The following is a 25,000-nucleotide window of genomic DNA, read 5'->3' on the forward strand; positions in this document are numbered from 1 at the left end:
ACAACTAATTGCATAACGCCGTAAATTAATTACCAAACCTCCAAAACTTAAGACAAAATTTTTGGTATATTAACTTCATTCCAATTCAATAGCATATGCGTTCAATCCCACATTACGCCTAACCAAGGTTGCCGAAAAAAATTCTGTGTTTTGTCGAAAAGAAAATATGACTTCTGTGATTTTATTCAGAAAATCTGTGACGGTTTTCTGCTATCCTTTTTCTATTACTTTTATTCAAAAGTCATGTCAAATTGCGTCATTTTACCATTTTACTTTAGAAAATTTCAATAACATTACCAATTTTATCATAATTTTCAAATTCAAAGATAATTTTACAAAATTAATATTGACATAAAAAAATACATTTTGAAAAACTGTCAAAAATTTCGGAATTCTGAAAAAAATTGAAAAATTACTGGATACCGTAAATCTGGTGTGAAATAAACTCATGCCAAGCACGATGACGTAGTAGTGATGAATTTTTTTTATACATCACATAGTAAACTACCGTCAACTGGGGCAACATACAACAATTTTCAATTTCAATGGCTTCTAAAAAACTTATGTTCATAGTTAATCATACCTCTAATGCATCAAAAGCTTAAATTTTGATGTTGATGTCTCACCAACATTCAAACTAGTCCCTGGCCTAGTCAGAAAAATTATTGGTTTCTTTAATTATTTTTGATTTTATAAAAACATGCGATTTTCACCCTCCTCAGAAAATGGGGTAAAACTTGCAACAAACTTCGTTTTTGATGAAATTGTATAAAATTTGTAAGTTTTTTTTTTATAAATTTTTCATGGCTTGAAGACCATTACGCATGAAAACACCAATTTCAGAAATGTTTTGTTCTGTAAAACTAATTTTAATTTTCCTGAAAATAAAGATGCTGCATGCATTTAGGGGTAAAAAATACTACAAAAATCTACAAGCTGAAATCATAGAAATAAATGTTTGGATGAAAGAAATTTCAATGTAGATAACGTGTAATGCAAAACAATCATATTTCAGCATATGCAAATTTACATTTTCGACCACTGTGGATAGACGTAATCCCTCAGCTATATCTCGTAACTGAAAAGTCTAACAAAAATCTGATGTCCTAGAAAAATTTATTCAAATTTTGATGAAAATTTTTACAAAATGTAACCTAAACATCTTTTTCATTATTTTCAAATGTTTCCAACTTCATAGTGTCTTAATTTCAGAGCAGAGGTGGGTTTTTAAAATGTTATCTTGGGGTTCTATTGATCCCCTAAGTCAAAAAGACATGTTTTTTCAAGTAAATAAATCATGATAATAATCTAGCACGATGAAACTAATATTTCTCCAAAAACCATTGTTTATCCAATAATTGCTTGATTAAAAAGTGTAAGAAGATTGGTTTTATCTAAAAAATATCAAATTTCGCCGGAAAATTAGCTATGACAATAGGTTTGAAGAAAAACTTTTAAATTCTCAATATCTTAGATTTTTAAAAAATTTGATAGGGTTCAAGAAATAGTCTATCTACCCATTATCTTTCCATTTGCTTTGGCAAATTTTTGGCAAAAATGAAGCGTCCTGAATGAAGGATCAAGTATCCTTTTATAAAGGATCAAGTTTTCCGCTCTGCGTAGATGATTCTAATTTATGTACGAGATCAAGTATCATTCTAATTATTCTGGCATTAAAATTACATGCTTTTAGAATCGTAAAAGGCGGCGAGTTACTTATTTAAAAAAAAAGATGTGGTGAAGATAAGAAAATGGGATCAAAAATCACCTTTTTTCCCTCATATCGGAATATCTTTGAATTTTTACTGTTTCGCTTAAAATAACTTAAAAAAAAAACTATTTAATAACAATTCTGAAAGTATACAATAACCTTAGCCACCATAGCTGCGTCAACTAACTCGTTAAATAGTGTGACACCCGTACGTACCTTCTCATCCCTTTCGAACAAACAGGAGCAGCAGCGCGGATTTTCCCCACCTCCAAATGGGAATGATGGCGGGCGGACACGAGAAGAAAACTAGCGAAAAAACCCGGCTTATCGTTTCCACTTTATTTTCTCGTCAAACTGCACACGATTGCACAACCGGATTAGGCTGATCTACGGGGTTTATGGAACAAACACGTGAACTTGGTAGGAGATGTTTTTGAAATTTTCCTCACCCTTTGGGTTCACTTTTCTTTTTTCTATCACATAAACACTTTCCCGTTAGAAATTTTCCTCCGCATCGCGGGAAACCTCAGAAAGTGCCACATTTACCTCCACCATCGCAGATTGCAGAAACATTGCACAACACCTTCTTTTTACTGCTTGTAACCCACGCGATTTTCCCTTTCCCCTTTTGCTCTTATAACTGTGTGTACATTTGCCCCCTTTTGGAAAACTTGTCAGCTTGTCTCTTCCGGTTCTTCACGAGCTGCAAAAACCGGATGCTGCCAAGAGTTTTTTTTTTCTATTCCTTGAGTGTTTTCCTTCCCAGTTATCCGGCAAGCAGACAACTTCAGAGAAGACGCGGGGCCAATCAAATCAAGTGATCGATTTCCGCTTCCGGTTTTCCGGTTTCCATTTGCTGCTTTAGTCGTCTATTCGCCATCATCGCTGGAGCCTAACCTCGAAGCTCATGTTGGCTTGTTTGCACCGATTCAGGGGTTATCTGAAAAAAAGCAAAAAAAAAAAAGATGGAAAAGTGTAAGCTCATCGGTTGCATTCTCGGGAACATACTGTTGTTATATTTTTTTAGAGGGAGCCAGATTTCAACACCAGCTCATAGGACGAGTGATGAAAATTGATGTTCATCGTTTCGTTACGTTTCAGAGCCAAAAAGTCAAGCCAAATTAGTTGCATCTAGAGTTGAATGGCTTTTCCAATGAATCTTCTATCAAAATGAAAATTCTCATGAAAGTTTTCATAATTTTTAAATCCGAACTTAAAGAAAATTGAAAAAAAGGTACATACAACAAAACCCATGACACTTTACGTAACTTAAGGACATCCCATAATCGAGGTCTGTCAGTACAACCACCAGCAACCATTATCGACTCTGATTTGCCGCGAATGGGCTTGTCTGTCAAGATTGGGATGATAATGGAATTACGGGAGCAATGGTTGAAAAAACGTTTCAGCTTGTCGATCTTCGGTAACTTTTGGTACGATATGTTTTCACTTTTTGACCTTATGCTTAAAGTTGAAACTACTTGTCCATGGTAAAAAAAACTAAATTATATGAGGATGAATGCTATTTTATTTGAAATAATCGTCTCGATAAGATATAAACTGATAATCGGAGAGCTGAATATTTGGACAATTTTATCTAATGAAGTATTTCTCGAAACTATTTTATTTATAAAAATATCACATAACTGAAGTTTTTTCTTGACATGCTGTTCATTATTCCATAGAAATGGATAGAACGCGTTCTATCACTTCAATTTTGAACCTCCATTACTCTGAAAACAGATATAGGTACTTTAACGAACCGATATTCACCACTTAACGAGAAAACAGGAGAGTGAAAAATTCAAAATAGTTTCTCATTCATTTCATTATAATCGATTTTAATGGGGCAGGGGCGCCTTTCGAACAAATTTTCATAACTTTTTTCTTTGGTTTACGTACACTCATGGTTGGCATTTTTCTTCAGTTTGGCTTGTTCGGTGAAAGAGAGTGCAATTTTCTTTCTACTGTTCCCCAAGCTGTGCGGAGAGAGATAAATCGCACTGCTAACAAAAGTGAGATCCTCTACACACAAGAGTGGGCAAGAGCATTAACATCTGCTGATGAAGCGAATTCCCTTCTCTGGAAAATTCTATTGGACACTATTGTGTAAAGGAGAAATCTATGATCGAACACAGTTTTTTGGTAGGCGAGAAAAACGCGCTACTAAAAACGTTTTTTTGGACATTCATTTTTTGAAGAAAAATATCAAACCAGCAGTGATCATAATGACCACAAGTACAGCTTTATCTAGTAAACCAGATTTTTTGATTTTTTGCGGTACAGATATTGTTGGTACAGAAGATGGATTTTTGAGATTTTGTAAAAAATACTACAGATTTTTCACCCTTTGAAAAAAAGACATTTTTAATTTGTATGATGCGATGCCAGGTTATTCTGTCAAACACACAGCGAAGGAAAAAAATCTGGAATAATAATATGCTAAGATTTCAAAAACAAAGGCAGAGTATAGGAACAGAAAACGCCTCGAAAAACACTACTCTAATATCATCTGAAAGGAACAACGTACTTCGTCGGTTCAACGGGTTAAACTATTTTATTACAGTTTTGTTTGATGATTCAATCATTAACTCATCTTTCATTAATTTTTTTTTAAATCAGGAAAAATCAGTAAATTTCAATCAATATTCACACTAACTTCTGGCTACCCCAAGAAATTACATTGTACTTTTTACGTGGCACCAGTAGAATGGATACTTGAATGTGATTGCTTATCTTCCTTATGGGGTGAAAAACGCGATTAGCCGGTAGGGAGTCTATTACTGAAAATAGAGGAACAATCTGCCGTAATCTGCAATCTGACGTATGCGCCAGCGAGAAAAATTTTCAGTACGAACCTTTTTTGCAAAAAACGTTTTTTTTATTGAGCCTCCGAGCAAATTCCAATATTCAATCTGTACACTATGCGTTTAAACGATGAAAAAACATGGCCAAATACATGATTTGTGGAAAAAGGTTTATTAACGGAAGTTATGATACCAACGTCATTTTGATGTGGAAACAGCTATTATTTTTCACTGTTTCCAAGACCAAATGATGTCACCCTTAGAAAATCCTACACAAAAGTAAGTGAAAGAAGTCAAAACAACCCGTAAGTGCAGAAAGCCACCAGTATGTAAAAATGATGGTACGAAAAATTATGTAGCAAAAGCTGCACGTACCAGTATGTAGAAAGTACGCAAAAGAAAGTAGAGCTCTGTGAACTGAAAAATATGTAAAAATCACATATAAAGAAGAAAAATTTCTGAATTCAAATTAGAGATTTAGAAGCAGGGATATTTTATTTCAAATTTATTCAAATTCTTTTTGAGTTTGCTTATTTATTGTCCATTAACTATAAAATTAAATCTATCGACCTAGTAATTTTTTTCGATTGGATAATCACGTCCATCAATTCCGGGCCACTGTTTGTTTTGGCAAACTGTCTTCGTTTGTTCAGTTTTTCGCTGGGGATCCTGTTGAATTGGCCACACGCTGTTTGGCCACTCCGGGACAGTTGCTTGAGCTGGTGTCATTGAGGTGAGAATCTGGGACTGGATGTCTATGGGATTCAGTAGCCGACTGGCCGAAGAAGTTAAAAATCCTGTAGAAGCAATAAATAGTTAGCAAATCAGGTCAGCAAATCTGGTTAAATCAGAATCGTGAGGCTTTCGGGCAGTTTTGCAGAAGTAATTGCGTGCGCTCAAGTAGGATGCAAATCATAGATGGTGGTGCTAGTGAGAAGCAAAACGCGGTCAACTACAAATTACCTGAAATTGCAGTTCTTTCTACAGAGAGGGTTTTGTAGAACAGAAAGAACTGACAAAGTATGTAATTTCTGAAACTCATTCTACGTAAAAGTTGTCGAACTTCAAAGTATGTACTTTTTACGGTACCACTATTTATGTACAATTTTCTTAGAGTGTACATCCATCGTAGCATGCGACGAACCATTTCCAGATATTTTCTTTCACAATCAGTCAAATATTCGCGGCTCGTGGATGGTAAGCTGTATCCGAACCAAAAAAAATGGAGTTCATAGCTAAGTACGGTAGCAGTGAGAGTGAGCCTGAGGATAATCCGGTAAATGAATGGGTGCCTGGACTTACGGAGCGTGAAACGAAGCATTTGGAATCTGTGGAAAACAGGAAACGGAAGCATAATGTGATCCTCACAGTGAGGAGAACTAAAATAACTGAAGAGTATTGGAACCTTTCCCTGGATAAGAAGAGGATCTTCATACTCCAGCGCAGCCTTCGCCAGGACGATAAACGCCGACGGGTGATTAATTACTAGTAATTTACTAGTAATTTTGATTCGTACAATTAATGAATTAGACAAAGACAGTCTTTTATTATGATCCTCACACTCACTGTTGCTTTGAGACGTAATCAATGCGTTGCAAACATATTTTTTTATTAAACTTACGTTACGTTGAGTAGAAATGGCACATACGTCATTTTGTTTTCATAATGTTATGTTGGTATTTTTTAAACATTTCTTAACATATTTTTATGTTATTAGGTTGAGATTGGTATCTTCTATCGTGTAACTGCAAAAAACACAAATCGGTAATGTTGGCGCATACGTCAGTTTACCAGATTACGGCAGCAATGACCAAGCTCGTTAAAATCCTCTACAAACAGGCAAAATGGAATGGGATAGAATATTGCTGAAAATAGTCATTTTTTCTTCAGGATCAAGGCAACTCAAACATTTTTTAAAACAGATTCACCCAAAGCTTGTCAGATTGCCAGTTATTACCCGGGTATGTCCGGATATTAGAAACGAATTTTGAGAATGGTCCGGTCCAACCCGGTTGCCCGGATTTCGTTGAAAATAACTCGGATTTATACCGGTTTCATTCACTTTATTTGCAAAGTCGAAGAAAAACTTTGATGAAATTATTCAACCATGATTTAGGCCTATAAATATGAAATTTATGGAGCTAGTTTTAACAAAATGGGGTAATGCACGGTCTCTATAAGGTTAAATAGTCTCAAAAAAAAAATTTGAACCAAGATTCAAAACAAATAAAGAAAATTTTAAACCAGATATTAGAACTAAGAAAAAAAAACAAAATGAAAAATTGATAATATGTACTAATAAACATTGGTTACACTCAAATGTTAAAAATGTTTCATTTCTGATTTTGAAATCAAGATCACAAATAGAAGCTAACTATTAAATAATTAAAAAAAAAAAAGGTGTCAAATATTGTTTAAGCCCTTATCAAAGTCTCAAAAATTATTTACAGATGTTGAATACGCGTCCTTTGAATTAATAAAGTGAATTCATGTATGGAATACAAATTACTTCAATTCCCTACGTAAATTGAGAGTTTTCAAATCCTTTTTGTTTAAAAAAGGATTTTTGATATGAAGTTTTTATGAATCAGATTTGCTGTACATAATTTATTGCATATTGTTGATGCTCTAATTTAATTTGACCAGAACTTAAGCATTCGTGTTTTGATAAATATTATGCTATGTTAATTTTAAAGAAGATCATATGATAAGGAGTAGATATAAAAGAGCATTGAAGTAACAGATATCAAATCACATAATGTAATACGTAATTTGGATATTTGAAGCAGAAAAAAAAATTTAAACCATGAGAAGTGTCGTTTGGAAACACTGCAAATAGTGATGTGCCGTGTCTGCAAATTTTTTCTATGATTAAGAATATTTCCAACATGATTTTGGCAAAAAAAGAAAGACAATTGACTAAAACTGCGTAAAATTGCGACACATTTCAACAAGAATGTCTTTGGCGCACTTATCATTGGATTAACCGAAAATGAACATAACAATATCTAGAATCCTCTATAAACGAAAAAAATAAACAATGTAAAACGGAAGAAAATTGATTTTTAAGTCTCTCCCAGAAAATAATCGCTTTCAGCTTCCGCTGGAAATCTAGAAATAAAAATACAAAAAAGACATTCGTTAACTTTTGTCCCTACAGAACTTTACCAGCATTGAATTTGTACGAATATAAGTATGCGAGATTAAAAAAGAAACGAAAAACAACGTATTAATCCACGTTTATTATGATAGAAGCTCAAGTGAACGTTTTCCTCGATTTATTTGCCAATGTCTGTATTCACCCCGCTTGGGGAGTAAATAAAAATAGCTGTTTAAAGATTTATAATAAAAAAAACTTATCACTTTCAGTTTGATTGGATTCTGTTCTGCCGTGATAGGCCGAAGTAACGTATATGCCATTTTTAGTTTTCGCCGATAAGAGTGTTTTTCTCTTTTTCCCCATTTTTCACTTCTCCGGAACTTTTCATTAGAAATAAAAGGCAATATTGACCCGACAAAATAGCTCGTTAAGTGGCAGATCGTGGAGGTTCCTAATAACGGGTCAATTTTACGCCTTTAAGGGTTAGCCAAAAGTTAGCGTGTTGTTCAAAAATCAGATCCAATCGCAGGGTTGGAAAACAGAAAAAAGCGCTCAAATAAGTCTTTTAGAGAGTTTTGCACTGCACAGGATTGCAAATTTCACCAAACTGAGCATTCCTCATCTATAAAACAATATTTTTGTTGATTATATTTGGTACCGGCACGAGTTTTTATCAAAAACGATGGCAACTCTTTTCGAAAAGGGGTCAGTTTTCTGTCGGAAAGTAAAAAAAATGCTTCAAAAAAATCTTTTTATTTTCTTCTATATTCTATCAACCAGACATCAATTGAAGGTTGAGTTTTTGTTGGAAAGGTAAATGTTTCATAAAAGATACTAGTCAAAACTCAAATTAACACTAAACATACCGACACTTTGTATATACAGTACCGTTCATAATTGTATAGAAATTGGAAGCACGCGCACTGTCACATCGACTTTGAACTTCCATAACGTTTTGCTCTGATGATATTTTTTGATCATTTTTTTTGCCTTGGATAGATCAGCTAATACACTGTTATATCACAAAATTTGAGCTTTTTGAAGTTTGTGTGGTCTGAGAACCAGTAATTCTACTAAAATAGAACTTTTTGGACTTTTTTCATTTAAACTGAAATATCTCTGAAACTACGCTACATTTTTTATTGGAATTTTGCTCAGTGATTGTTGAAATATAAAGCTAGCATGTCTGAAGTTTTCGAAAAGTTCTATTGATGAGATCAAAAGTTACGCGAGGTACAATATTTCAGGCCTGAACCTAGAAATGCGATTTCTATAGAATTTTGGACGATTCATGAGAACAATATCGTTTCCTCCACCAATCAGACAAAAAATGTCTGGCACAAGCAATGAAGAAAAGAAAAAATGGAATAAATGAGCCATTTGTGTTTTGAAATCAGAATCTCGCGATATTGTTTTGATTTTTTGGTTGAAATAGATTTACTGGTTGTTATGCAGAGAATATGATTTTCCTATGGAAACATTCGTCCAAAATTCTATAGAAATTGCATTTCTAGATCCATGCCTGAAATATTGCACCTCGCGTAATTTTTGATCTCATCGATACAACTTTTCAAAAACTTCAGACATGCTAGTTTTATATTTCAACAATCACTCTGCAAAATTTCAATAAAAAATGTCGTGTAGTTTCAGAGATATTGCAGTTTGAATGAGAAATATCCAAAAGGTCCGATTTTCGTAGAATTAGTGTTTCTCAGGCCACACAAACTCCAGAAAGCTCAAATTTCGTGATATAACAATGTGATAGTTGATCTATTAACGCAAAAAAATGATCAAAAAATATAATCAGAGTAAAAAGTTATGGAAGTTCAAAGTCGAAGTGACAGTGCGCATGCTTCAAATTTATTTATTTATTTATTTATTTATTTAAGGATATATGGGCCAAGCCCGTCATCCGAACTACTTAAAATTATCTTACATAGAGTTGATTTCTTAAATATAACACATAGAGCTTCTTGATTGTCGGGATGCTTAAATTGAGATCTATTACACTGTTAATATTATTCACCTCCCTCATAAAACGGAAAACTTGTTTCGTTGCGGCTGTAATTCGTCCTGCGATGGTCAAGCGCATAACGCCTGCGTCGTCTAAATGTCAAAGTGCTTGTGTTTGCTGTCAAGCGGGAACATAAAAACGTTGAGTCCACCATGCCTCTATCTACCTTAAGAAAAAAGGTTAAATCATTTATGCGGTGCCGACTTTCTAACAGGTCCAAATCTAGCAGGTAACATAAATGTTCATAATCCGGTAAACTCTCCCCCCAGGCAAGATTCCTCACTGCAAATTTGACGAAACACTTCTGAACAGCTTCCATTCGGTTTATGTGTGTTTGGTACATGGGCCTCCAAACTGTACTCGCAAAATCAAACCTCGATCGCACAAAGCTAACGTATAAGCTTTTGATGGTGTATGGGTCCTTCAATTCTCCAGCGAAACGTCTCACGACTCCCGACGACTCACGACAAAGCGAGCCCATCTGCTACTACACTTCTGATGTGATCCCTGAAACTCAATCCAGAATCCAATTTGATGCCTAAATCCTTAATACAGGTTACTCTTGCAATACTTTCACCACTTAGGGAATACGTAAACTGGATCGGTGTACTGCTTCGTGTAAAAGATATTGCTGCGCATTTTGAATCGTTTACTTTCAGCTTGGTTCTGATTATAAACTCAGAGAACACCCTTTTTACTGGCAAAAACAGTTTCACATCATCTGCGTAAATCAAAACGAAAGCATCCGAAAGGGAGTCCGGCAAAATATTCATAAGAAGAATGAAAAGCAAAGGTCCCAAGTGACTGCCTTGAGGCACTCCGGAAGACGTTTCAAAGGGTGCCGAGCACACATAATTTACAGACACGTACTGTTGTCTATTCACCAAATAAGACTCGATCCAAGGTAGGATGTTACCTCTAATACCGATTCGCGCTGATGCATCCAAAATTTCGTTGATTCCTGCTACATCAAAGGCCTTCGACATGTCGGTGTAGATGCAGTCTACTTGGAATCCCTTGACCATCCAATCTAATACGCGAGTGGTGAACTCGCAAAGATTTGTTACCACCGATCTTTTTCTGAAGAATCCGTGCTGATGGGGCGAAATTCTATTCTCTACCGCTGGATATAGCCGATGATAAACCAACTTCTCAAAAAATTTTGGCAAAGCAGATAATATTGCTACACCCCTGTAATTTTCAGCAATATTTCTGGATCCCTTTTTGTGGATGGGAGTAACTCGCGACAATTTCCAAACAAACGGGAATAATCCCGAATGTAACGATGAATTGAACAGAAGAGCCAAAGGACGTGCCAACTCATTGCAGCAAGCCTTTAAAAATCTGTTTGGTATTCCGTCAGGACCAGATGATTTAACTGCATCTAGCCTTTTCAAACCTGCCTCTATTTCCTCTAAGTTCAAACATCTATACAATTATGAACGGTACTGTACCTATTCATACCGCGAGCGGTCAAATGACTTATAGTTTTGAAAAGCCTATAATGTGACTCAAATATGTTTCTCAGACAATTTTCAGCTACAATCAATTATTTTAAAGTTATGTTAAGTCCAAGAAATTTTTTATGAAAAAACATGCTTCAGGAAAATTTCTATAAATCTGTTGATCAGTGCTCGAAAAAAAAAATTCACTTAGTGCATGAGAAAGCTGAAGTTAGAAGCTATATGCTGCACATACGGAAATTTTTATCAAATTTTTTTTAAGATCATGGTCACAAAAAATGTAAAAAAGTTGTGTAAAACCCGTACTTATCAATCAATCAACCGCCAAAGCTGTTCCTGTTACAGTAGAAAAATTTCAAGAAATGAATTGGATAGTTGACGTAATTTGTCACATTTTGGCATCTTCAGATTTTTTAAAATACGAAATACATAATTTATGACGAATTTTCAAAGGTAGCTGTTTATCAAACATTTCATCAATTCGGATTTTTGATACAATTCCTACACCTTAATTCAGCTTTGCACTGGATTTTGAGTATGTTATCGTAAGGTTTAGGCAAAAAAAATTATATGCAAAAAAAAAGAAAATTTCATACCAGTTCTAGTGATGTAACTGCATTGTCATTGCATTGATAAAAATTTCCGTATGTGCAACATATAGCTTCTAACTTCAGCCCGATGACTACTTCGATCGCGAAATGATTCCACTGGGACTAGTGGGATAAATTACCCCCGCCTACTGGGCGTTTGGATCGACGACCGGCTAAATTTGATATGCAATCTAAACAAAATCCGTGAAAATGCCGTCAACAAAATCAGTATGCTCCGTATTTTAACCAACACAACCAGCCTAGCTCATCGTGACTCTCTCTTCCGGATCCTTCGCGGCTGGCTTATCCCCTCTTCTCTTCATAGGATCGGATTTGTTACCCTAGCTTAACAACTTGTTAAGCTTGTTAAGCTAGAACCACTGTACAATGAATGTGTCAGAATTATCAGCTCCGCCTTCAGATCAAGTTAAATCCCAACACTGAAGGCCGAGAGCGGTCAATTACCCTTTATCTATCTTCTGACTAAAAATCTTTCACTAAAAACCATAAGGTCACTCGCTAACGGTGGCTCCAGAGACTCCTCACTAGGAACTACAAGAAACGTTCCATCATTTTAATATTGGAACGACACTAATCCTAAAGAAGACTTGAACTTCAGCAATCATCCTGCCAAACTTTTATCAACTCATCAAAAACAAATACCGAAACTCCCTGCAGATCTATAACAAAGACTCTAGAACAGCGTATGAAAAAGTCAGATGTGGCATACACGACGGAAGAAGTCTGCCCTTTCGGGCCAATGCTTAGTCTTTAGTTCAGAAGTTTTAGTTCAATAGGCTGAAAAAAGGAATCAATTCTACTTACTATGTCTAATGCAGTAATAGAAATTCGATCGAGATTATTGGATTTAGTGCTCATAATGAATTAAGAACTTGAATTATCAATTCAATCAATGTTATACCACTGACAAACTGATATAACTCTGCACCACATTTCCATCAACCAAAGGTTCGTGTCTTAACTGCTTAGTAAGTGATTAATACACTGGTTTTGTCGGGGCGCTAGCATTCAAAAATAACTCCACGTTTTCTAATGACACGTAGAAAAATATATAGAAATTTCATTATTTACCAAGAATTTTTAGCCTGCTTCAATTTTTCTGCGTGCAAAAGTATAAGTTGCTATGGTGTTCAATTTTTGTTATGTTTTCCTCCCAGTGAAAAAAGGTCCCGACGGTTGAAATGTACTAGATTCATTGAGCTTTGAAATTTGAGGAACAAAATTTGAAACGTTCATACATATGAAATTCAATTCTTCATATTAAAAAAAATATTCCAATTAATAGGATATTCAAATTGAAAAATAATTTCATAATATAATTGAATTAAAGTTTTACAGTTTTTTTTAAATTAATTTTATCAAATGCATAAAATTTAAAGATTTAAAACTTCCAAAGCGAAAATTTTCTTTACCTTATTGAGAAAAAAATCGCAGTTCTTTAAAAAACGTATCTTCTGGTGAACGATTTAGTCTAGGCATTTTATTAGAGAATATACTTCTTAGTTCATCTGAAACTTCTTCAAATTTCCCCTTTGGATAAAATTTTCAAAATATCATACACTCTTCTTCAATAAGAATGGAATTGATCCACTACATTGAAACTAAAATTTAAACTAACTGAGTTACATAACTCTTCCTTAAAAATTTTCGAATTGTCAAATGAAAATTGAATGATTTACGAAAAAATCGAAATTTAGCTATTGGTATCATTACATGATCGGGAAACGAAGCTTAGAGAATGATGAGCTAGTTGGCGCCAGGAGCTCTAGACGATGAATATTTTTCCCCTACGCAGGGTAAGTTGTATCAGCTTATCAGTGGTTATACTAAAGCATAAATTTTCAAAACTCTGATCCTACAACAATACCTGGAACAGGTTTTGCAACTATTGCCAGATCTGGAAGTGTCAATTTGACACTATTGGTTTAAATTTCTCTATTCCTCTTAATTCCTTGATACGAAAAAGGGAGATTTTTCGCTGAAGCATCCACGATGCTTCTATAAAAAAATTTCTAATACATCATTGAAGGTTTTCTAAAGTCATTTTTAATCCCAGAAGAATTTGAATTGAACAGAGTTTTGTTATTTTTTTCTAAACCGGGATCTGGTTTTGAGATCAGAACACTTTCTACTATCTGTGATTTGTTAAAACTGCCAAAACTGTGGTTTATTTTTGTTTCTTTCAGTTTCGTCATTGTTTTTTTTTGTTGGGAATCTTTCATCATTTGAAGCAGCTTTTTCAATTAAAAAAAAACTCTAATATTCCAGCCATAGAATGCTGTTCCAAAACTGCCTGAATGTATGAAGGAAAAATTAATTGAGTTAAGCGATGTGTAAATATTTCCACTGTATCGTTCTGATCTGTATCGGAGGTTCGATGATGGGTCGAAGCTAGATAAAAAAAAAGTTTCAAATCTATCGCCAGAACCATCGGACCAATTCTAGGAGCCAGGAATTATTGGGAAACAGAAAAAAAAATGTTGCAATGAGTTGTTGGCAGGAATTCGATTTGCGGGGTAAAAAAACCTCCAACTAGACCTGTCACGTTGATGAGATTTGGAGTCCGTTTTTACGTTGCTGTTATTTTTTCTGTGATCCGTTTCCCTTGTCATCGTCAAAGGCCAAGCTCAGAGATCTCTATCACGGCAATATCGGCAACATTTGAGCTGGAAAAACTCATTTCTTTTTAGGTTTGTTTTTTTCTTTTCTTTCGGAGAGCCCTCATTTTAAACGCTGACAGACACGGGGTTATAAATGCCAGTTGATTGGTTGAGGGGTTGTAAACGTGCATGAACTGGAAATTATTTGCTTTTCGAGCGTGTAAAATTTAACGTGGTCGGAATCGAGAGGAAACTCTTTATTTTGTTCAAGGGTTTTGAGAAGGTCCTGAGGTGGTTGAATCACGTATAAATGTCTAAGTCATTGTTGAATTGAAACCGAATATATTTAGATTTTTTTTTAGTTTCGACCTTCCAAAAAATTACTCCCGACTTACCGCAAAGCCATTTTGGTAGAACTGCCAAACCGATTGGTATTGTTTTGCCATTAATTCTTTTTTCGTATCGTTTTTTAGGAAAAGGAAATCGAAATCGATGAAAGCTCATGTTTTGGGAAATTTTGACAACCGGTTCCGCACAATTTACTAGATGTCTCGATAAAGGGTGCTCCATTCAATGCACGTGGGAAGCTGATCGGGCAAAATGGGTTTCAGCTTAGCTTGAAAATGCAAAATCGGAAAAATTTCAAAATTTGTCTGTCTTCTTTTCAAACGGTACAAATACCTGATTCCATTTTTATATTCACTTAACCACTTTCTGATTAAGTTCGACTCTTTTATTCAATGATCCCTTAAATAATTTGGCGTTTGATGTCCCTTACAATTTACTCTAACGATTCACTGATTGAAGCAACAGTGTGGCTCCCTCTTCTAAATTAATGACTCTCTTTCTCTTTTATTTTACTATCTCTTTCTGCCTGCAGCTAATGTTTTGCACCTTGTCGATTACTTATCTCTAATTAAGGGGCTTCCGTGTAATGGTCGTTTGTTTGATTGAGAAAAGAGGAAAAATTCCAGCGAGAAAAAATAGTCTAGCAAAAAAGGTAGAAACAAGTAGGTAACATGGCGTGGGTGCACGGAAAGAAATTATTTCCAGGTTTCCTCTAGAGAAGGTGGAAACCGTAGGAAAATACATTGAGTCTATCCTGATGTCAATTGGTGCTTTGCTTAATTTTGAAAGTCAGTTTTGGAAAATTAACTAAGTTAACACCCTTTTTCAAAAACTTATTTAATCCCTTAACTTTCCATTTTAACAAACCAAAAAATCGTTATCGAGATTTTCTAAATTGAATTCCTGTCCAGTTTGACAGAAAATGAGGAACGAACTAGCCTAAGGCAAATGGAAAGGCTTCTTTTGCACCACCCACCCAGGACCAAGCGCTATCTCTCGATTAGTAGCTAATTAGTTTTATGGCTCTTTTGGAAGGCCCCGAGTTTCTTTTTTCCCTCTCGTCATAAAACAACGAGCCTTCGAGGGGAAAACCTTTCGAGGGGGCGAGACGATATTCTGTAACTGCGGGCCCCCAGAAGACCCTCTGCTGCATGCCGGCCCGAAGAAAACGTGAGATGGTTTTGGTTTTTTTTCTTTTTTCATTTTGTATCCCCCGGTAAACTTTGAGAAGCCACCATAAAAGAAGCTGGTGTCCGGAATCGGCCTCGATGATGCAGTGAAGTAATTAATTTTTCATTGATATTCCTGGTTTGATGTTCTGCAGGCAGGAAAGACTTCTTTAGGGCAAGGTGATTCTAATTTAATTACTCTGGTTAGATGTTGAAGCATTACTTATCGAATTTTCGTTGGATTGGGAGTACCAACAAGAAAAATGTTATAAAGGTTCATTCAAAGAATTCTCGTGTGATCGGGAGGACCAACAAGAAAAGTGTTCTGAAGGTTCACTTTATGAATTTTCGTTGGCTCGGGAGGACCAACAAGAAGAGTGTTCTGAAGGTTCTTTTTATGAATCTTTCGTTGAATTGGAAGGACAAACATAAAAAGTGCTCAGAAGGTTAACTTTATCAAATTTGGTTGGATTGGGAGGACCAACAAAAAAAGTGTTTTGAAGGTTAACTTTATGAATTTTTGTTTGGATCGAAAGAATCAACAAAAAAGTGTTCTGAATTTTTCACTTCATTAATTTTCGTTCGATCGGGTGTACCAACAAGAAAAGTGTTCTGAAGACTTTTTGAATTTCGTTGGATCGGTAAGTTCAACAAGAAAAATATTCTGGAGTTTCACTCAATGAATTTTCGTTGAATCGAGAGGACCAACAAGAAAAGTGTTCTGAAGGTTCACTTTACGAATTTTCGTTGGATCGGGAAGACCAACATGAAGAGTATCCTGAAGGTTCATTTAATGCATTTTCGTTGGATCGAGAGGACCAACAAGAAAAATGTTTTGAAGGTTCACTTCATGATTTTTCGTTGGATCGGAAGGAAAGACAAGAAAAATGTTCTGATGGTTCACTTTATGGATTTTTGTTGAGTCGAGAAAACCAACTAGAAGAGTGTTCTGAAGGTTCACTTAATGAATTTTTCGTTGGATTAGGAGGACCAACAAGAAGAGTGTTCTGAAGGTTCACTTAATGAATTTTTGTTGGATTGGGAGGACCAACATGAAGAGTGTTCTGAAAGTTCACATTATGAATTTTTATTGCATTGGGAGGACCAACTAGAAGAGTGTTCTAAAGGTTCACTTTATAAACTTTTAGTTGGATTGAGAGCACCAACATGAAGAGTGTTCTGAAGGTTCACCTATTAAATTTTTGTTGGATTAGGAGGACCATCTAGAAGAGTGTTCTGAAGGTAAACTTTATGAATTTTCGTTGGATCGGGAGGACTAACAAGAAAAGTGTTCTGAACGTTAACTTTATGAATTTTCTTTGGATCGGGAGAACTTTCATGAAGAGTATTCTGAAGGTTCACTTATAAATTTTCATTGGATTGGGAGGACCAACTAGAAGAGTGTTCTGAAGGTTCACTTTATACATTTTTCGTTGAATTGAGAGGACCAACAAGAAGAGTGTTCTGAAGGTTAACTGTATGAATTTTTGTTGGATTGCGAGGACCATTTAGAAGAGTGTTCTGAAGGTTCACTATATGAATTTTCTTTGAATCGGAAGGACCATCATGAAAAATGTTGAAGGTTCTCTTTATGAAGGGGGGAGGACCAACATTAAGAGCATTCTGAAGGTTGACTTGGTAAATTTTCGTTGCATCGGGAGGACCAACAAGAACAATGTTCTGATGGTTCACTTTATGAATTTTTGTTGGATCAAGAGGACCAACAAGAAAAGTGTTCGGAAGGTTAACTTTATCAAATTTGGTTGGATCGGGATGACCAACATGAAGAGTGTTCTGAAGATTCACTCAACATTTTTTTATTGGATTGGGAGGACCAACTAGAAAGGTGTTCTGAAGGTTAACTGTATAAATTTTTGTTGGATTGGGAGGACCGACAAGAAAATTGTTCTCAAGGTTCACTTAATGAATTTCTATTGGATTGGGAGGACCAATAAGAAAAGTGTTCTGAAGGTTCATTTTATGAATTTTGGTTGTATCGAGAGGAACAACAAGAAAAGTGTTCTGAAGGTTCACTTTACGAATTTTTGTTGAATCGGGAGGACCAACAAGAAAAGTGTTCTGAAGGTTCACTTTATGAATTTTCGTTGGATCGGGAGGACCAACAAGAAAAGTGTTCTGAAGGTTCACTTTATGAATTTTCGTTGGATCGAGAGGACCAACAAGAAAAGTGTTCTGAAGGTTCATTTCATTAATTTTGGTTGTATCGAGAGGACCTACAAGAAAAGTGTCTTGAAGGTTCACTTCATGAATTTTTGTTGAATCGGGGGGACCAACAAGAAAAGTGTTCTGAAGTTTCTCTTTATGAATTTTCGTTGGATCGAGAGGACCAACAAGAAAAGTGCTCTGAAGGTTCACTTTATGAATTTTGGTTGGATCGAGAGGACCAACAAGAAAAGTGTTCTGAAGGTTCACTTTATGAATTTTGGTTGGATCGAGAGGACCAACAAGAAAAGTGTTTGAAAGGTTCACTTTATGAATTTTCGTTGAATCGGGAGGATCAACAAGAAGAGTGTCCTGAGGGTTCACTTAATGAGTTTTCGTTGGATCGGGAGGACCAACAAGGAAAGTGCTCTGATGGTTCCTTTTATGAATTTTTGTTTGATCGAGAGGACCAACAAGAAAAGTGTTCTGAAGGTTCACCTCATTAATTTTTGTTGAATCGGTAGGACCAACAAGAAGAGTGTTCTGAAGGTTCAGTTTATGAATTTTCGTTGGATCGGGAGGACCAACCAGAAAAGTGATCTGGAGGTTTAGTTCACAATTTGTCGTTGAATTGGGAGAACCAGCAAGAAAAGTGTTCCTAAAGTTCATTTAACGAATTTTTGTCGGATCGGGAGGACCAACACGAAGGGGATTCTGAAGGTTCTCTTAATGAATTTCCTTTGAATCAAGAGGATCAACAAGAAAAATGTTCTGAAGATTTACTTTATGAGTTTTCTTTGGATCGGGAGGACCAACAAGAAAAGTGCTTTTCAGGCTCACTTCATGATTTTTGATTGGATCAAGGGGACCAACAGAAACCAAATGAATTGATATTCGGCAAGGAACCTTCTGTTAGATCCAGGAACAAAATTGCGCTCCAGTTTTTGATTTCAAAACACATTCTAATGAACAACTTGTTGAACTGTATTGACAAAAGAACAGTTTTTTTTATCAAATATTTCCTTTTCTTTTGTGAAAATTTGATGCATCAAAACACGTATGCAAACTGAAACTTTTCACATGTTTTTATCAAAATGATTAGCTGCCTAATTCTTATCTTCTTTCAAAATCAAACTCTATCATAGAACTTGAATTCACTTCTCTAGAAAGAGGTTTCAATTTAGATAATGTTTTAACATTTCACAAAAATGACAAGTAATCAGCTCGATTTCTTGAGTAATAAAAATCAATGAAAATATATTCCAATCGCCTCAAGTGACACCAATGAAAACACCTCTCCGTTCCCAGTATGCCAGCAATCATGAAAAGTCAAGGGCTGAAGATGATCCTTTCGTTGAATGTCGATTTTACGATCTCATTGACAGCAACCAAATGGTTATTGCAGTGTTTTAATCCAAACCGGGCGAGGAAGATGAAAATTAATCCAATTTCGAACCAGAGAGAGCTTTTGTTCAATGTTCATTAACGCGTCGCTCGCTTTTGAATTCGAGAGGATAGGGTGGGTGTGGGTGACATTATAACCGATCCATGACTCCAATGAGTGAATTTTACGACCAATCGGAACAATTTTCGAGCCCTTCAAATTGATATCTTCTACTCAATATTGTCTACAACTGTTGTCTGTAGTGTGAAAACATTCAGCTCAATACGAGAGCAAAAACGATGCCTTAATAGTTTTATGAAACCTTTCAGGCTAATGTTTTCTGGTTCCATAAAACCATTCGGAATTAACCTAGGATGGAATTTTTCCATTTTTGCAAGAATGCGCCATCGCTGCTGGTTGGATTTTATTTTTTAATGCAAATGGCCCGTGTGCTATTTCGAGCTGAAGCGCTCTTCAGCCAAAGCTATCGGAATCGTCGTAAAAGCTGAGTCGCAATCGTCGAGGGCTGAGGTTTCAAGAGGGTCGGGGAGATTCCTTTCTGTCAAATGAATGCACGACACTTTCCGCCCACACGGGAAATGGATTGTGAAAATTTAATGGTACAATCAAAGTTCGCTCTCTTAGTTACACTTTGCCGTTCTGAATGTGTCTGAGGGTGGAAAATGGACCACTAACGGGTTGTGAAAAACCGTCAGCCAAACCTCTGGATTGGAAAGGGGATGTTTGGGTCCCCACCGCCACACGCTTCGACTTACCTTTCCGGATAAGAGATGAATGTATGTATATTCAGAATTCCCATAGCCGCCGATAAAGCCCTCTAAAGGAGACGGAAAATGGAATATTACACTTCATTATATTTCCCCACATTTCGAGTGCTCGGTTGATGTGCATAACTTTGCAGTCGAGTGATTGCGACTTTGTATGCGGGAAATTGCTTCGGGCTGTCTCGGGCCTTCCATGAGATGAGTGTCTCTTGGAAATTCGTCTGAACCTAAAATGATCCGTACTCATCCACCTACCCGTAGACGAAGATCTTTGGCAGCAAAGGCTTTAAATCAAAAGAACGAGAAGTGAAGTCGCAAAGAGCCTTAGCCAATTGAATCATTTGGGTCGACAAATTGAGCACTTTTTACGGCAGATTCAGATGAAAGGTAGGAGAACATCAGTGAAAATTACTCATCAGTAAAAAAAAATACATCCAAAAGTTTTTAAAATGTTAAGGTAGAAATAAAAATGTAATTATAATTTTTCATTTTTTATGTTTAGCCAAAAATATCAAACTCATGAATTTATCTTCTCACAACTAAAAATGACATGTAAACACAATTCTTCTCGGACCATCACCATGAAATTTATAAAAATAAATGATTTATTGACATCCTAATCAGCAATAAACAATACACAAAATTTAGTAGCCCAAAAAAAATGCACTAAAATTAAATGACTAAAAACCTGTACAACGATGGATTTTCTTTAACTTTTATATAACAAAATTCGGAGTGTTGAATAAAGACTTCCAATACAAAGGGTTTGAAGAGACGCTCCCAAAAACATTAGCAAAAAGAAAAAGTATTGAAAATTTTAGGATTAAAATGAACTGTAACGAAATAAGTTCATATAAGCTATTTTCTAAAGTTGGATTTGATTAGATTCGAAAAACACAATTGAACAACAAGTTATGAATGCATTATTTTAAGCTTACCAGAATTTCCGCACGTATCTAGGCCCAGCTTATTCAGAGTATTTTATCTGAAAAATGTACACATCTTTAACAAAATTCATATGAACTCCCAAAAAAATACATGAACTCATTGAGAGATTTTATTTTTGATTTAGCAAATTAAGAGGATAATATTCGTGCAATATCCCAACTTTATTGCAACGAAATAAGCAACCGGCGTGTATTGAACGTTTTCCTTTTTTATTTTTTATTAAATACTAGCTGATTTACCCGGCATTGCTCGGGTTTACATAAAATATTAATCAAAATCAATCGATTGACTTTTCTAAATTTTGGAAGCTTTATATTCATAATTTTAAGAAATTTGTGAAAAGTTTGGCCATGTAAGTTTTGTTAGTCTTTTAAAAGTTTTTATTGAGATTATTCACAGTGTTGATCGTTTTCACATTATTGAAAACTTTATCGTTGAGAGGTTTCAATTAAAATAAATTCAAAATAGTCCCCCTTGAATGCTTATTCATCCTTTCACGAAAAACAATTTTTATAATCATCATCTAAAAAAATTGGCCTTATATTATTATCTTTAAAAGATTATACTGTTTTTTATCTTTCCCATCCCATCCCATTTAATGAAAATCTCTGCATTTACTTGAAAATGTCTAAAAAGACCTCCGAACATTGTTGGGCCATGTTGAAAACTCACTATGCATGTTTTTAGTTGTATGTGTGCATTTTTCCGCTTTTTAAATTCACACTTTTTAATTATTAGCTTACCTTAAATGTTGAAAGTTCCACTAATAGTTTTTTGGAGTTATCGAAAACAAAACATCTCTGAACTGAAATCACCATTTCAATGTTGTGAAAAAGGTTTTATTTGAGTTCCGTTTCATTTTGTCTATTCTTGGGCGCAAACATCCCAGTAATTTTTTCGAAAAGTAATCAATGTTAAAATTCTAAGAGATCATTTGTTTGAATTCCCAGTACTAAACAGTTTTTCAAAAAGTTTTCTCAAATTTTGATGGTAGAATCGACCACATTGGACATCAATGATAACTCAAAAGTTAAAAATTGGTCAATGAAATTGAATTGTATAATACCTCAGATTTATATATCTTATCATTCATCTAATCAATTTTCTAACCCCTCGTTTAAATTCCTCGAAGGCTATCGAAGCGTTGAAATTTTCCAGCCTTGGATTTATAACTCTGAATCTCATAAATTTTTCTTTCTTGTTGAGGAATTTCAATAATATGGAAATGGTAGGCTCCTAAAAGCTGGAATTCATGAAAATCGGTTCATTAATTTTTCAGCTCACAGTCCAAATAGTTATACAGTTGAAGAAGTCAATTTATTGTTCACAGTTTAGTTCCCTGCATTTTTGGAGACCCTCAAAGCCCCCCCGAGGCGGCAAAAAGCATTTTGAAAGCCTTTTCAATTCTAGTCAATACACTGAGGTTTTTTTTTACGCGGTATTTCGTCCCGCGTAAAAAAAAACCGCGTTAATTCGAAAATCCGCGTAAAAAAAACCGCGTTAATTCGAAAATCCGCGTAAAAAAAACCGCGTTAATTCGAAAATCCGCGTAAAAAAAAACCTCGTTAATTCGAAAATCCACGTAAAAAAACCCCGAAATTCGAAAATCCACGTAAAAAATCCATTTTAAGTAAAAACTTCGCGCAAAAAAGCACGTTACTAAAAAAAACGCGTAATAACCACGATTATTTAAAAATTTGCGTACAATGATAGTTTATTTTTAAGATAAAAAACAAAATCAATTAGATTAATAGAATAGTAGAATATAGTGAGGCTTATTTGACAGTGCGGAATTCAGATCGTCTCATGTCTCATGTCTCAGGTCTCATGTTCCATGTTTCAGGTCTCATGTCTCAGGTCTCATGTCTCATGTCTCAGGTCTCAGGTCTCAGGTCTCAGGTCTCAGGTCTCAGGTCTCAGGTCTCAGGTCTCAGGTCTCATGTCTCATGTCTCATGTCTCAGGTCTCATGTCTCAGGTCTCATGTCTCAGGTCTCATGTCTCAGGTCTCAGGTCTCATGTCTCATGTCTCATGTCTCAGGTCTCATGTCTCATGTCTCAGGTCTCATGTCTCATGTCTCATGTCTCATGTCTCATGTCTCAGGTCTCATGTCTCATGTCTCATGTCTCGTGTCTCAGATTTCGAGTCTCATATTTCAGGTCTCAAATCTCAGGTCTCATGTCTCAGGTCTCAAGTCTCAGGTCTCAGGTCTCAGATCTCATGTATCACGTTCTTAGTCTCAGAGCTAAGATTTTCCCAACTACAAAAAGATTCTAAGTGTTTTCCTTTGAAAAAGTCTTAGAATATTTTCTCTGAAAAACCGCGTTAATTCGAAAATCCGCGCAAAAAAAAACCGCGTTAATTCGAAAATCCGCGTAAAAAAAGCCGCGTAAAAAAAACCGTGTAAAAAAAAACCGCGTAAAAAAAACCTCAGTGTATACTCTAACAGGCTATATATTTTTCAATCCAAACGTAGGCCCATGATTGCATCTAAATATCTCGCACCGGCACCACGTGCTTTGAACATTAGAAAGAAGAAAAAACACCCGCCAAATTTTTCTCTTTCAAATTTTTAATGCTGAGCAAGCTTTGATTTGCTGTCCAGCACGTGAACTCTGGATGGTCGTTTCTAATGCCCGGCCCATGGTGATGGTGAAAACAACCCCGCCATAGGAAACGAAATTCAGTTGGCAAAATGGGTGCCATGACTTTTGGTTCGTGAGAATAAAAACGAAAGTTGTATGGGAGGGTCCCTTTTCTAAGGTGGGAGGGACTCAAAAGTATTACTAAAACCTTACCATGGTCCAAAAACATATCTGTACCAAATTTCAGGCTGATCGGTTAAGCGGTGTGGATTTGTATAAGGTGCATACAAACAAACATATATAGTCCAACTCATCTTTATATATTAGATTCGGGCAAGCCCGAGTAGAACCGGGCAATCTGGCTAGCTTACGATATTTCCATATACATGAAAATCATCTCGCTTTACTTTATTTATGAAAATGAATTTCTGTCCATCGTCCGTCTCATCTCTATAGACTCGGAAACTACTGAAATGATTTGCGTTAAGATCGGAAAAGGTTCCTTCAATGGTTTGAGACGCTTTCCGCTCACTGGAAGAGGGAAGGGGGTCTCTAAAAAGCATTGATTGTATTTTGTTAAGCATGAATTGATCAACCTTCTCTCCCTCAACGCTTTACTCGGAAGCAAAGGTTACTTTGAGGCTGCGAAAACGACAAAACCGAGGATGCATACGCTCTCAACATGGCCCGCCTTAACGAAGCAATATACATTCGAGGCAGTGAATCCAAAAAACCAAACGAATGGTTCTCACTCATCTCCTGTTACAACCTTGAGGGAACCGAATTCAAAAGGCCTAGCAAACCCGAGTCTCTTCGTTTGTGCCTGGATCGAATGTTTGAGGTTTTTCTGCTATTGCTATTATTGCACAGCAACTATACACGCAGGCTGCTAGTTTTTTCGTTTCTTTTTTCTCTTTGCACAATACGTTGCGGGCCTGTGCAAAGCAATAAGTTCGGTTGTTTTTTTTTGTTGCCTCAACCTTTGCGGCGAGGTTGAAGATGTTCTCCTCGACGACAGCTATCACCTTGAGTCATTCAAATTCAATAACGTAAATGAGTAGGATGTGTGCCTCGTCTTCTTCACGCATCATGTAGCAACCGAATGTTGAGAGTTCGTTCGGGGCTGGGGGAGGAAGACTGAATAAAAAAAGAAAAAAATCTTTCAAACGCGCCAACAGTAAGTCGCATAAATGGCGTCAACTCGGAAGCGCCTTCGCTGACTGAAATAGAAGCGGCAATCAAAAACATGAAATCCAACAAAGCACCTGGGATCGATTGCATCCCTGCTGAAATGCTGAAAGCCGACCCTGCCC

The 25,000-nt window shown here is 35.9% G+C and overlaps 1 protein-coding gene across 1 annotated transcript in view; it reads right to left on the reverse strand.

Moving 5' to 3' along the window:
- The window catches only part of LOC129740893 (neuropeptide Y receptor type 2), a 513,355-nt gene that overhangs the window by 249,497 nt on the left and 238,858 nt on the right, over positions 1-25,000 (reverse strand). The window contains exon 2 of the mRNA XM_055732539.1: positions 1,928-2,651. The gene's annotated coding sequence lies outside the window, so the exon portion shown is untranslated. The remainder of the gene's footprint in view (positions 1-1,927; positions 2,652-25,000) is intronic.

Source organism: Uranotaenia lowii, chromosome 2, assembly GCF_029784155.1.
Source record: "Uranotaenia lowii strain MFRU-FL chromosome 2, ASM2978415v1, whole genome shotgun sequence".
Taxonomy (NCBI): domain Eukaryota; kingdom Metazoa; phylum Arthropoda; class Insecta; order Diptera; family Culicidae; genus Uranotaenia; species Uranotaenia lowii.